The sequence below is a fragment of the Cydia pomonella genome, chromosome 6 (genome assembly GCF_033807575.1).
Source record: "Cydia pomonella isolate Wapato2018A chromosome 6, ilCydPomo1, whole genome shotgun sequence".
In the NCBI taxonomy this organism is placed as follows: Eukaryota; Metazoa; Arthropoda; class Insecta; order Lepidoptera; family Tortricidae; genus Cydia; species Cydia pomonella.
This window is the reverse complement of record NC_084708.1, coordinates 1,532,479-1,544,164: the sequence shown is the minus strand read 5'-3', so window position 1 is coordinate 1,544,164 and position 11,686 is coordinate 1,532,479. Positions and strand designations below refer to the sequence as shown.

Sequence of the window (11,686 nt, the reverse complement as noted above, 5' to 3'; positions counted from 1 at the left end):
GCTTATTATTGTTCCCCGGTTCCTTATCAAACTGAAATCGCATTAAGCAAATTTGCAACAAACATTTTGATTTAACAACGCGTAACATTTCCGTTCAGTAAAAATTATTCTGATTATTGTTGTCTACAGTATACGCACCTGGAATACCCAAAGGACTTATTTTTACGAAAATACCGCAGGCGATATATCATTCAACACTTCAGCTGTGCAACACAGGAAGTTTGTGAAAAACACACAGTTAAGGACTGCCAACTATCTAAATGGTGAAGATGGAAATGTTGTCGCCTAGAGCGGCGAATAGAAGCGGTATAGGTATTAACCAGAACAATTCCTCGGAGCACTCCCTATTATACATGCGATAGAAAATGTAGAGGGAGGTTTTATCTCTACGCAACGCTAGTCAAGCCGATCTAAAATATCATGACCATTCAGTATGATGTTGCATCCACGCCTCCTGGTAAAAAGTTAGCAACGTACAATTGGATGTAATTTTTCCGAAGCGTTAAACTATATACATTCTGTACTCTCGCCCAAAATTGCAACCCCTATTACATCTTAAGTTTGTTGAAAGTTATGAAATATCTGTGTGCCAAATTTCATCGAAATTCTTTAAGCATTAAGGAACATAGATTCTAATATGATAAGTAGCTTTCATTATATGTATAAGATTAAGATGTTTTAAATACATTAACGAACTAAAATCTTGAAATAATATTTATTTATATTTTCATTATGATTTTGTGACAAATAAACTTAACTGTGAGTTGATATTAGAAACAGTTATTGCAACTATTACCCAATGTTTTCAATACTATTGGCAGAATTAACGCGAAAAATTGGCAGACACCGCGGTATTTAGGCTGAATCGCAATACAATATTTTTTGACAGCCAAACTGTAATTTCAGTAGTTTAGCGAATATTTGTTGGCAAATAATATTTTATACGCAGTTAAAGGTTAACGAACCCGAGAAGAATCATTATCAAAAGTAATGAACCTTTTAAAAGTTGAACTCTACACTTTTTTGAGATTTGGGTATGTTATTTCTATTCAGAATCAGGAGCGACGAACAACCCCTAGAGAAGAAAAAATGTGTCAAAGCATATATTTCGCATAATTTCCTCTAAAAAGCAAAAAGGAGAGAATCCCTTTCCGAGTCGTTTTTGATGGAAAGGGTGTCAACACAAGAGGTCGTTGCGAGCATCATATGACTGAATGTTTGCACCGAAAGCGTAAAGGAGGCCTTTTTGTTTATTGATCAGCTATTCTAGTTTTTCCTCTCATCTACAAATTCAAATCCAACGTTAACAAACTGCCACACAATTTAGTAAAACTAAGAAGTGACGTATTTTACAAGCTTAATTTTTGTTTCACCTGTCCAATCTAAATTAGAATCACTTCACATTATTCGACTAAGCTATAACTTCACATACTGATAATACAGCTGATCTGATTATGGAAACTGGAAGTGGCAACAACGCAACCTTTTTATGTTTGGGTTTTTTACGACGTTACGAATAAAATTGTCTCGATGAGTAGTAGTTGGGTGCAAGAAAAGTAATGTCAAGGACAAAAGATTGTATCATAAATGAATTTATAAAAGCTTAGAATTTTAAAAACCAATCAAAGAATACTTACGTCCATGTTGTCTTGCAGCGTCTTCGCCCGCGCCCACCGCTCGCTAAGCCGTCTGCGGCGTCGCAGCAGCGCCGGCACCGCAACGCGGCTCACCCACTCCCCGAATTCTGCGTGATGTTTGGCACCGTTATTTGTCACCGTTAGGAGGGAAATGCTTAGCAAGCACAACATACATATTTGGAAATTAGTGAGTAAGGAAGGGTACATAAATCATGCCAGGTGATTCAGTAAGTATTTTTATTCTTAGGAAAATTGCTCGTAAGCCGGGTAAGGCGTTTCAGCAGCGCCAGTGCTGCAACTTGGCTCACCTGGGAGAAGGTTTAGTACAGTCGCCATCCGATAGGTATATCGGAGCGGTCGACGTGCTCAAAAATATCTGAACACACACTCTAACGCTTTGACAATAGGGGCGTGTTCAGATATTTGAGAGCTTAGTCACTCCGATGTATCTGATGGCGACTGTACTAAATGACTAGTCTAACATTGGTGGAGGCAAGAAGATGGATAATAACGCAGCAGATAATTCACTGAGTGGTATCTTAGTAATTTGGCTAGCTTAGATAGGACTAGCGGCAAAAGTAACAAGTGACAAAGTTGACACTGTTAAGTTACTTTGGCTGGGTCATGTATGGCTGAGACACAGGAGCGGGTATCATCTGATTAGTCAAACTAGTTTGGGGTTGGATGAAATACGTAGATAACAACATAAGGCTAAACAAGACCAGATTAGTGGCAATGGAAGTTATACGTTAAAAACGCATATATGAGTTATGTTGAATGGCGCAGGTGTTTTTTGGATGTAAAGCTTGTTTTATTTGTAGAAGTTTTAAAAGAAGTTTTGTGTGTAAAAATATTAATGTGAAAAATTCTTAGTAATAATGTATGGTTGAAATAAAAATGTTAATAAATATTAAACAGGAAAATTGTTTAAAAACTGTTTGTCTAAAAATTTGGAGCAAATTAAAGTTATAACGACATAAAACATAAAGCTCAGTTAAGTAAAAAATTACGAATATGCGTTGAATCATTTATTACACCTGCATATTAATTGTTAATATACATACTACAGGTTGTTGGTACAGTCAGCGTCAAATACTTCGTAGCAGTCAAAGTGACCAAATAGTTCGGTACACCCTACTAAATATATGGTGTACCGAACTATTTGGCTACTTTGACTGCTACGAAGTATTTGACGCTGACTGTACATGACCCGTCAACATTTTTTGGAGTATTAGTGGTGTCATTTCCTTCCTTTCCGTCCTTGAAACCTTACATTAAATACACATAAAGAAGTTATGGGGCTTCGAAAATCAGATTTTGGGTAATTTAGGTAAAACATTTAAAAAAACGTATGTCCAGAACCCGTGGAGCGCGTTCCAACGACGGAAAGGAAATAAATGACACCACCTACACCTCAAAAAAAAAACACAGGTCATGTGCTAAACATTCTGTATGTTGTATTGTATTTACAGCAACAATCAAGGCGATCAGAGTAGTTACTTTCCATAAACTAAATCTTATGAGTCATACTCGTAACTTAAGAAAATTGGCAAAGAAATACAACATAAATTAAGTACCCATAAGATTAGTGTAGGTAAAATAAACATAAATAGTGCTAAATCCACAGATCTAGAATGAAACTTACGTTTAAAGGTGAAAAGTGTGCAAAAAGGAAGCCATCATGTATATAAAACTTTTGGTCCTCTGTAGCAACCTAGCGGCTTGCTTGAATGTACCAAAGGGTAGGTTAGCTGACTAGGAAATACGAAAAGCTGCAGTCAAGGGATAATAATTATATCTTGGGATATACATTTATAAATCATTTACATAATCACATATTGATTCTGGATACAAAGCAATCGTGTATATTCTAGATCTGTGGTTAAATTTGTCAGTACAGTAGCTACTATAAGCAAGTGTAGAAATGCAAAGTACGGTCAGCGTCCTTATACAACATCAATTTTTTACATAAATTTTGCGCTAAGTCAAGCCAACATGTATACCAATTTGTTTAAGATGAACAATAATATAATGTTAAGCAATGTGAAAGTGTCTACTGGCTGCTTTTAAACCATTTATTGTAAAGTTAACTCACCAATAAATCAACATAATATATATTTAATCTAATCAGTTAAATATAAATTCATGTGTTAAATTAGTTTTCTTTCGATCAGGTAAAATTCATGTCAGATTTTTAAAATGTTTCAATTGTGTCATGAAATGTGATATTTATTATGAATAGTTTACAATAAATGGTTTGAATAAACCAGTAAGTCTCTACACACACAAATGTAATATTTACATCGATGCCAACATAATGTTATCAACAGCGTATCATCATTGTTCATCTTATTGAATAAACACTGACCTAGTGCTTCTTTCGTCATGATATCTGTGTCGTGTTCAGTGTCCATTTTGTGTGTTTTGATATCACTACCTATTGACAAATTATCGTTTATATCGTCACCACAGTTTTGTTCACTTTCACTTGGCACTGTTATGTTCGTTTTATTTCGTTTCGTTGTAATTTAGGAAGTGTTATAGGAATTTCTTGATGTTTTTGTTGATATCTGCGTACGATCCCTATATTATTCAATAAACAAGACAATTATAGAAAAAAAAAATCCCGATGTACCTTTACGATAAAATATCAGAAACATTTCACATACGACTTTTGATCAAATTTATCGGATTGTTGCCAAAAACACACCATCAGCAATTTCTATATGCAAATCAATGTCCTTAAGTTTTATTTTACTGCAAAAGATTTTTTAATATTCTATTTTATGTAATATAGGTAGGATGCTTATTTTTCGTTGCCAAACAATAGATTTCCTTACTTTTATCCCTGTCGTAAAGTCCCTGAGTAAACGATAATCTAAAAATATATACGCATTGACCTTGACAAGCGAATGATGCAACGAAATCCTGATTCCATCAATTGGCTGTGATTTCTGCAAGTTCAAGCTTTTGGCATGCACCCGTTGGCATCGCTGACAGACGAGTTGCGCCATACATTCCCGTCCCTTGCTAACCGACCGGACCGGAGCACATTACTCTGGGGGATTAACTATCTGCAGGTGGATTGCAGGTATTTGTCAAAATGAATGTCAGATGAATTAATATAATGAGACTTAAGGTATCAGCTTTGTTCTTGGCTTTGAAATTAATTATTGTAACTTCTACACAGTGAAAGCGATCACAAAGACTTAGATATATGTAATAAATTTAAAAGACAAGATGAAGATCACACTGACAATCAAAGTTCATATAGTTGTTATAATTTTATGCGTATCTATATTCAGTTGTCAGTATTTTACTCAAAATATTACTAAAGAGTCGTTGTATTGACTGTCCGTGATTGGCCGGTATTGACAGTTTGTCGAGACGGCCAATCACAGACAAGTAAGACTATGACGTTTTCTACGTTGAAAGTTGGAACCCGGCATTCGTTTCTCGGCAGTCGCAAGTGACGGTTGTACAATTGTTTAAGTGAGGTGTCATATTAAATAAATAGTTTTTGTCAAGTCTGTTGTGTGATTTCACGTACAAAATTCATAACCTGAGTGTTGAACCAATCCATTGGTTTACATATCAGAAGTTGGATCGAAAACAAAGACCCGCAAATTGGTTGGCCGCAAGTGAAAAATAAAACGTAAGTGTTTTTCTTATCAATTTAGTCAAGTAGGTACCAACAATTTACCCGAATGTAGATTGTACGGTTCCAATATTTTACATGATTATATTAAGTAGTGTTTTTTTTTCTACATTTATATTTATTTTTGAATTACAAACTTTTTATCCGTTACTAAAGCAACAAATCAAATCGATGTTTTTTTTTGTTATTTGTTTGTTTTTATTCTACTATACATACGTTATTAATTATGCTGCGATTTGTGATATGCTGTGGCGTATTCAAGTTTCATACCGAAATGAGAAAGTGAATGACTGTGACTGGTGTTAGAGTAATACCGCGATTTTGGAAAATCATGATTATTGAAGGCTCGTTAGGATAAAGTGATGGTAGTTTGTGGCTGATTGATTACTGATCTATTGTCGATCATGTTAGGCAGATAGACTATCATGATTGATGTATGAACAATCATGACTGATGGAAGATAGATAGTCAATCATGACTGATGTTGGATTGATGGTCAATCTTGATTGACGTGGGATTGATGATCAATCATGATTGATGTAGAATTGAAGGTCAATCATGATTGATGTGGGATTGATGATCAGTCATGATTGATGGTCAGTCATGATTGATGGTCAATCGTGATTGATGGTCAATCGTGATTGATGTAGGATTGGTGATCAATCGTGATTGATATAGGATTGATGGTCAATCATGATTGATATGGGATTGATGGTTAATCATGATTGATGGAAGATTGATGGTCAATCATGATTGATGGAGGATTGATGGTCAGTCGTGATTGATGGTTGATTGATGGTCAGTCGTGATTGATGTAGGATTGATGATCAGTCATGATTGATGGTCAGTCGTGATTGATGGTCAATCGTGATTGATGTAGGATTGATGATCAATCATGATTGATATGGGATTGATGGTCAATCATGATTGATATGGGATTGATGGTTAGTCATGATTGGTGGGTGATTGATGGTCAATCATGATTGATGGAAGATTGATGGCCAGTCGTGATTGATGGTTAATCATGATTGATGGAAGATTGATGGCCAGTCATGATTGATGGTCAGTCGTGATTGATGGATGATTGATGAAAGATTGATGGTCAATCATGATTGATGGGGGATTGATGGTCAATCATGATTGATAGAAGATTGATGGTCAATCATGATTGATGGAAGATTGATGGTCAATCATGATTGATGGAAGATTGATGGTCAATCATGATTGATGGAGGATTGATGGTCAATCGTGATTGATGGATGGTTGATGGTCAATCATGATTTATGTGGGATTGGTGATCAATCACGATTGATGGTCAATTCAGACTGACTGATTGAGGAACCGTTAATATTGATTGATTGGAAGTAATAGTGATGTAACCGTAACAGTCTATTTTTAGATTTAAATAATAAAATATCACTTGTTTATTGACATGTTTTCTTAAATTATTTCGAGGGCACGAGATCATGGACGATGAAAACAATAGTTCTCGGAGAAAACGCGAAAGGCGAGTAACTTCGCGTGAGACGATGACACCACCGTTACAATTCTGTGACAAGACTCGGAGTCGAAGCCGTAGCAGTGGTCGAGGACGGAGACGATCGCGCGAAGGAGGGCGCGACAGCCGCCGTCGCCTTTCGAGGTCAAGGTGCTCAAGAGGAAGGCGATCGCGTCTGACGACGACGAGGTCACGATCTCGGTCACACCATTCAAGACGGACAGGTTCGATTTCGCAGCATAGAAGGTCAGGGCGCTACAGGACACGAACGCCTACATCTATGGGAGGCGGACCGCGCCGCACAGATTCTCGGAACGTACCGATGCGCAAGTCTTCGCGCTTGCGTACCCCGAGCACACCGAGGCGGAATGCTTCGTGCCGGCGTTCTTCAACTCCAGGAGCCGCCAACCGTGAGTCAATGAATAATATGTTCATGGAAAAGTTTATTGAAGCTCTTAAAGGTTTAAAGAATAATAGCGATCGCGATAAGTTTCCTGTTTTAAATAATGTAATTCCCGATTTTGACCCATTATGTAAGGAACAAACGGTTGATACGTGGCTTCACAAAGTAGATGAATGTGCTCAAATCTATGGGTGGGGTGATAAGCAAGTGATTCATTACGCCCTACCAAAATTAACAGGGGTAGCGAAGACCTGGTATCAGGGTTTGCCTTCATTACTTTTTACGTGGGAAGAATGGAAGGTAAAGCTGAGGGAGTCTTTTCCAACTAGAGACAACTATGCGGATTTGTTAATGGAAATGCTTAATAAGAAAGTACGATATGGGGAGTCTTTGGAAGTTTACTACTACGCAAAAATGAATCTCCTAAATCGCTGCGAGATATCAGGTAAACGCGCGGTAGACTGTATTATAGCAGGAATTGAAGATCGTGGTGTTAGGTTAGGTGCTCAGGGAGCTGAGTTTACAGAGCCAGAGCTAGTACTCAAGTTTTTAAAGACTGTTAAAGTAGGTCAAGATAGAAACACTAACGAGCCGCAACGACTTAAGGATAGAGAAAAACGCTCGCAGAATAATATTGTAAGAAATAGCAAAAATGACGTTAATTCACAAAAGTCAGGACCCCGGACCTGCTTTAATTGCAATGAAGCTGGCCATCCGTTTTACCGATGTCCGAAACCTAAAGTTCGATGTACTAAGTGTAATTATTTGGGGCATAAAGATACTGAGTGTCCGGGAACTAAGCAAACTAATGACTTGAAGCCCAAAGTAGTATTAAAGCTTGACGCTGAGTGTCCCGAAACTATACAAAGTACCCAATTAAAACCCAAGCAAGTTTTGAAACTTGATAGCTCAGGTGACTCGAGTGCTAAATATAAAATGCCTATAAAAATAAATTACATTTTGTCGGAGTGTTTCGTTGATTTAGGATGCGAAGGGACTTTGATACGCATTAGTGACGCTCACCGGCTGGCATTAAATTGGGCTGTAGAAGAGGTCCCAATATTAAAAACTGCGGGTAACATACCGTACACCCCGCTTGGAAAAGCAAACGTCACGGTTGAGGTTCAAGGTGTGGTAGAGCATAATGTAGAGGTAGTGGTGGTAGACGACTATTTTATTAACTATCCTGTATTACTAGGCCACACGTTTACTGAAAGACCATCAGTAAAAATAGTCAAAACGGACTCTGACCTCATTATTCAAAGGAATAATGAAGACGGCGGAGGAGAATCGGTTAAGACTCATCCCCTTGTGTGCAGTGAGACCACACGAGTAAATAGTGGTGAATTAAAAGCTATTCCGGTTAACTCTTCTAATACATTTACAGGTAGTGTGTATGTCAACGGAACCGTTCGTAAGGTAGTTGACCGTGAGCACTACCTATTGCCCGGAGAGTACAACTTAACTCAAGGGGTTGGCAAAATCTTAATTCAAAATATCGGTAAGAATGATTTGGTTATAGATAAGGGCAGTCTAGTAACACGTAGTAAGACACTAGTCGGGAGTTTAGAAGTACTGAAGGTAAACATTAACGAACAGTTGGCGTCAGATGAATCACCAATCAGTTGTGGAGAGAATTTAACTAAGCAACAAAAGGAAACTCTGAAACAATTACTAGATAAGTACAAGTCATGTTTTTCAACTAGCCTAAAGGATTTAGGTTTTACGACTGAAACTGAAATGGTGATTCAACTTGACGATCCGGATCCCGTAGTATATCGCCCTTATCGTTTATCTTACAACGAACGACAACTAGTCCAGGATATGGTCAAAGAAATGTTAGATAGTGGTATTATAAGAGAATCTAACAGTCCTTACGCAAGCCCGATCGTTTTAGTGAGTAAAAAGACTGGGGAAAAGAGGTTATGCGTAGACTATCGCGCCCTAAATAGTAAAACGAAGAAAGAACACTATCCCCTCCCTCGAATCGAAGATCAACTCGATTTGCTCTCCGGCAGCTCCTTATTTGTTACACTTGACTTAGCATCTGGTTACTACCAGATTCCGATTGCTGAAGGCTCACGAGATAAAACCGCTTTTGTGACCCCCCAAGGTCAATACGAGTACAATAGGATGCCGTTCGGGCTAGTAAACGCGCCATCTGTTTTTCAGCGTACAATGAATAAAATTATTCAAAACTCACCTGCTTCGTCATATGCCTTGGTTTATATGGACGACATATTAATTCCAGCCAAATCATTTGAAGAGGGAATATTACGACTGGAGGAGGTGTTGCGTTTGCTGGCAGAGAGTGGCTTGACGCTTAAAATGAGTAAATGTAATTTCTTCTTCGATAAAATTGAATATCTGGGGTACGAAGTCAGGGCAAATGGAGTCAGACCGGGTACTCTCAAAACTGAGGCTATATCAAAATATCCCGCGCCAACAAATGTGCACGAAGTTAGGAGGTTCTTAGGACTTGCTAGCTTCTTTAGGAGGTTTGTTGCAGGGTTTGCTCTGATAGCTCGCCCATTGACCAGTCTCCTAAAGAAGGAAGCCGCTTGGAAGTGGGGTCAAGAAGAAATTGCATCATTTGATAGATTAAAGCAAATTTTGATTGAAAGACCGGTCCTAGCACTATATAACCCTGATGTGCCAACGCAACTCCACACCGACGCAAGCAAGTATGGGGTAGCCGGAATACTATTACAACAAGATGGATCTGGGGCGTTAAGACCAATTGCGTATTATAGTAGGCAGACTAATGCCGACGAGCAAAAGCTACACTCGTTCGAGCTAGAGACTCTCGCTATTATCGCATCGTTAAATAGATTTAGACACTATCTGCTCGGTATTAAATTCACTATAGTGACCGACTGCAACGCTTTGCGTACCACAATGAGTAAGCGTGACTTAATACCTCGCATCGCTCGTTGGTGGTTACAATTTTTGGAGTATGATTGCTCAATAGAATATCGTGCTGGCGATAAAATGGCTCACGTAGACGCCCTTAGCAGAGGTCCCATAAGTAGCGATCGAGAAACTGAACACGTTTTAGATGTTCTTACTATCGGCTCGGATGACTGGTTAGCCACTGTACAGCAGACTGACGAAGATATTAAAAATATTGCGGATACCTTAAGTGATCCTAAATGTAAAGAGGCCATTGATATTTTCAATAACTACAAACTAGTGAATGGACGTGTATACAGAATTTTAGCTGAAAATAATATTCGTTGGGTCGTACCGAAGGGCACCAGGTGGCAGCTATTAAAAGCAAACCACGACGATGTGGGACACTTTGGGTTTGACAAAACTCTAGCGCGATTAAAAGCGACGTATTGGTTTCCAAAAATGAGGCGATTTGTAAAAAAATATGTCGCTGCTTGCCTAGAGTGTGCGCATCACAAGCTCCCAAGTGGTGCCAAACCCGGTGAATTACACCCAATACCCAAAGTTAGTGTTCCGTTTCACACTATACACGCGGACCATCTAGGTCCTTTTATACGTACGAAACGCGGCAATACTTACATTCTGGTCATCGTTGATGCGTTCACTAAATTTGTGAACCTCACTGCCGTGCGTAACACAAAATCAGCTACGAGTATTAGGGTATTTAGAGAACATTTTAGTTATTTTGGCACGCCTACGCGTTTAATAACGGATCAAGGCACTAGTTTTACTAGCAAGAGCTTTAAAGCTTTTGTGCGATCAACTGGCATAAAGCATGTCATGAATGCTGTAGCCACTCCCCGAGCAAATGGCCAAGTGGAGCGTTACAACCGCACCATATTGGCAGCGCTCGGGGCAATGAACCACGAAAAAGCGAATGGGTTATGGGATGAACATTTGCCAGACATCCAATTAGGTATTAATACCTCTGTACACTCCACCACTAAAAAAACTCCCACGGAAATGCTGTTTGGACGAAATGTGACTAATCCATCTCAGGGATTAATGAATGAAATAATAAATAATGTCACGCCTGAGGTCGGTGAAACTTTAGACAATATTAGGAACGATGCTGAAAACTTAATTAAAGCACAACAAGATAAAGATAAGGAAAAGTATGATCGACACAGGAAAGTTGGTATTAGGTATAGAGAAGGTGACTTAGTCAGGCTGATAAGAACACCTGTAGGGATTGAAGGTCAGTCAAAGAAGCTCGAGCCAAAATGTAGGGGGCCGTATAGAATTAAAAAGGTTCTTCCCAATGACAGGTTCGTAGTTGAGGATACGCCACTCACAAGAACAAGTAAAAGGTACGAGGCTGTAGTTGCCATTGACAAAATATTTCCATGGACTTGCTTTAAGGAACCCGTATCAACCGAATCCGAAAGTGAAAATGTATCTGATCATGAATGAATGATGAAAGCGTCATTTACCTCTTACTTGCTTAACTAAGCACACCACTGAAGTAAGAAAGATGATGATTATGAGATAATAAGTCCCAGTTAAGGTAATGGTAATGTAATGATACCTAAGTATGA

The 11,686-nt window shown here is 38.5% G+C and overlaps 1 protein-coding gene across 3 annotated transcripts in view; it reads right to left on the bottom strand.

Moving 5' to 3' along the window:
* Positions 1 to 1,682: 1,682 nt before the first annotated feature.
* LOC133518614 (restin homolog) overlaps positions 1,683 to 11,686 on the bottom strand; it is an 81,829-nt gene continuing 71,825 nt past the window's right edge. For 2 of the 3 annotated variants that reach the window (XM_061852285.1, XM_061852284.1), the window contains exon 22: positions 1,683 to 1,744. The gene's annotated coding sequence lies outside the window, so the exon portion shown is untranslated. The remainder of the gene's footprint in view (positions 1,745 to 11,686) is intronic. The other variant, XM_061852286.1, reaches the window with a different exon arrangement.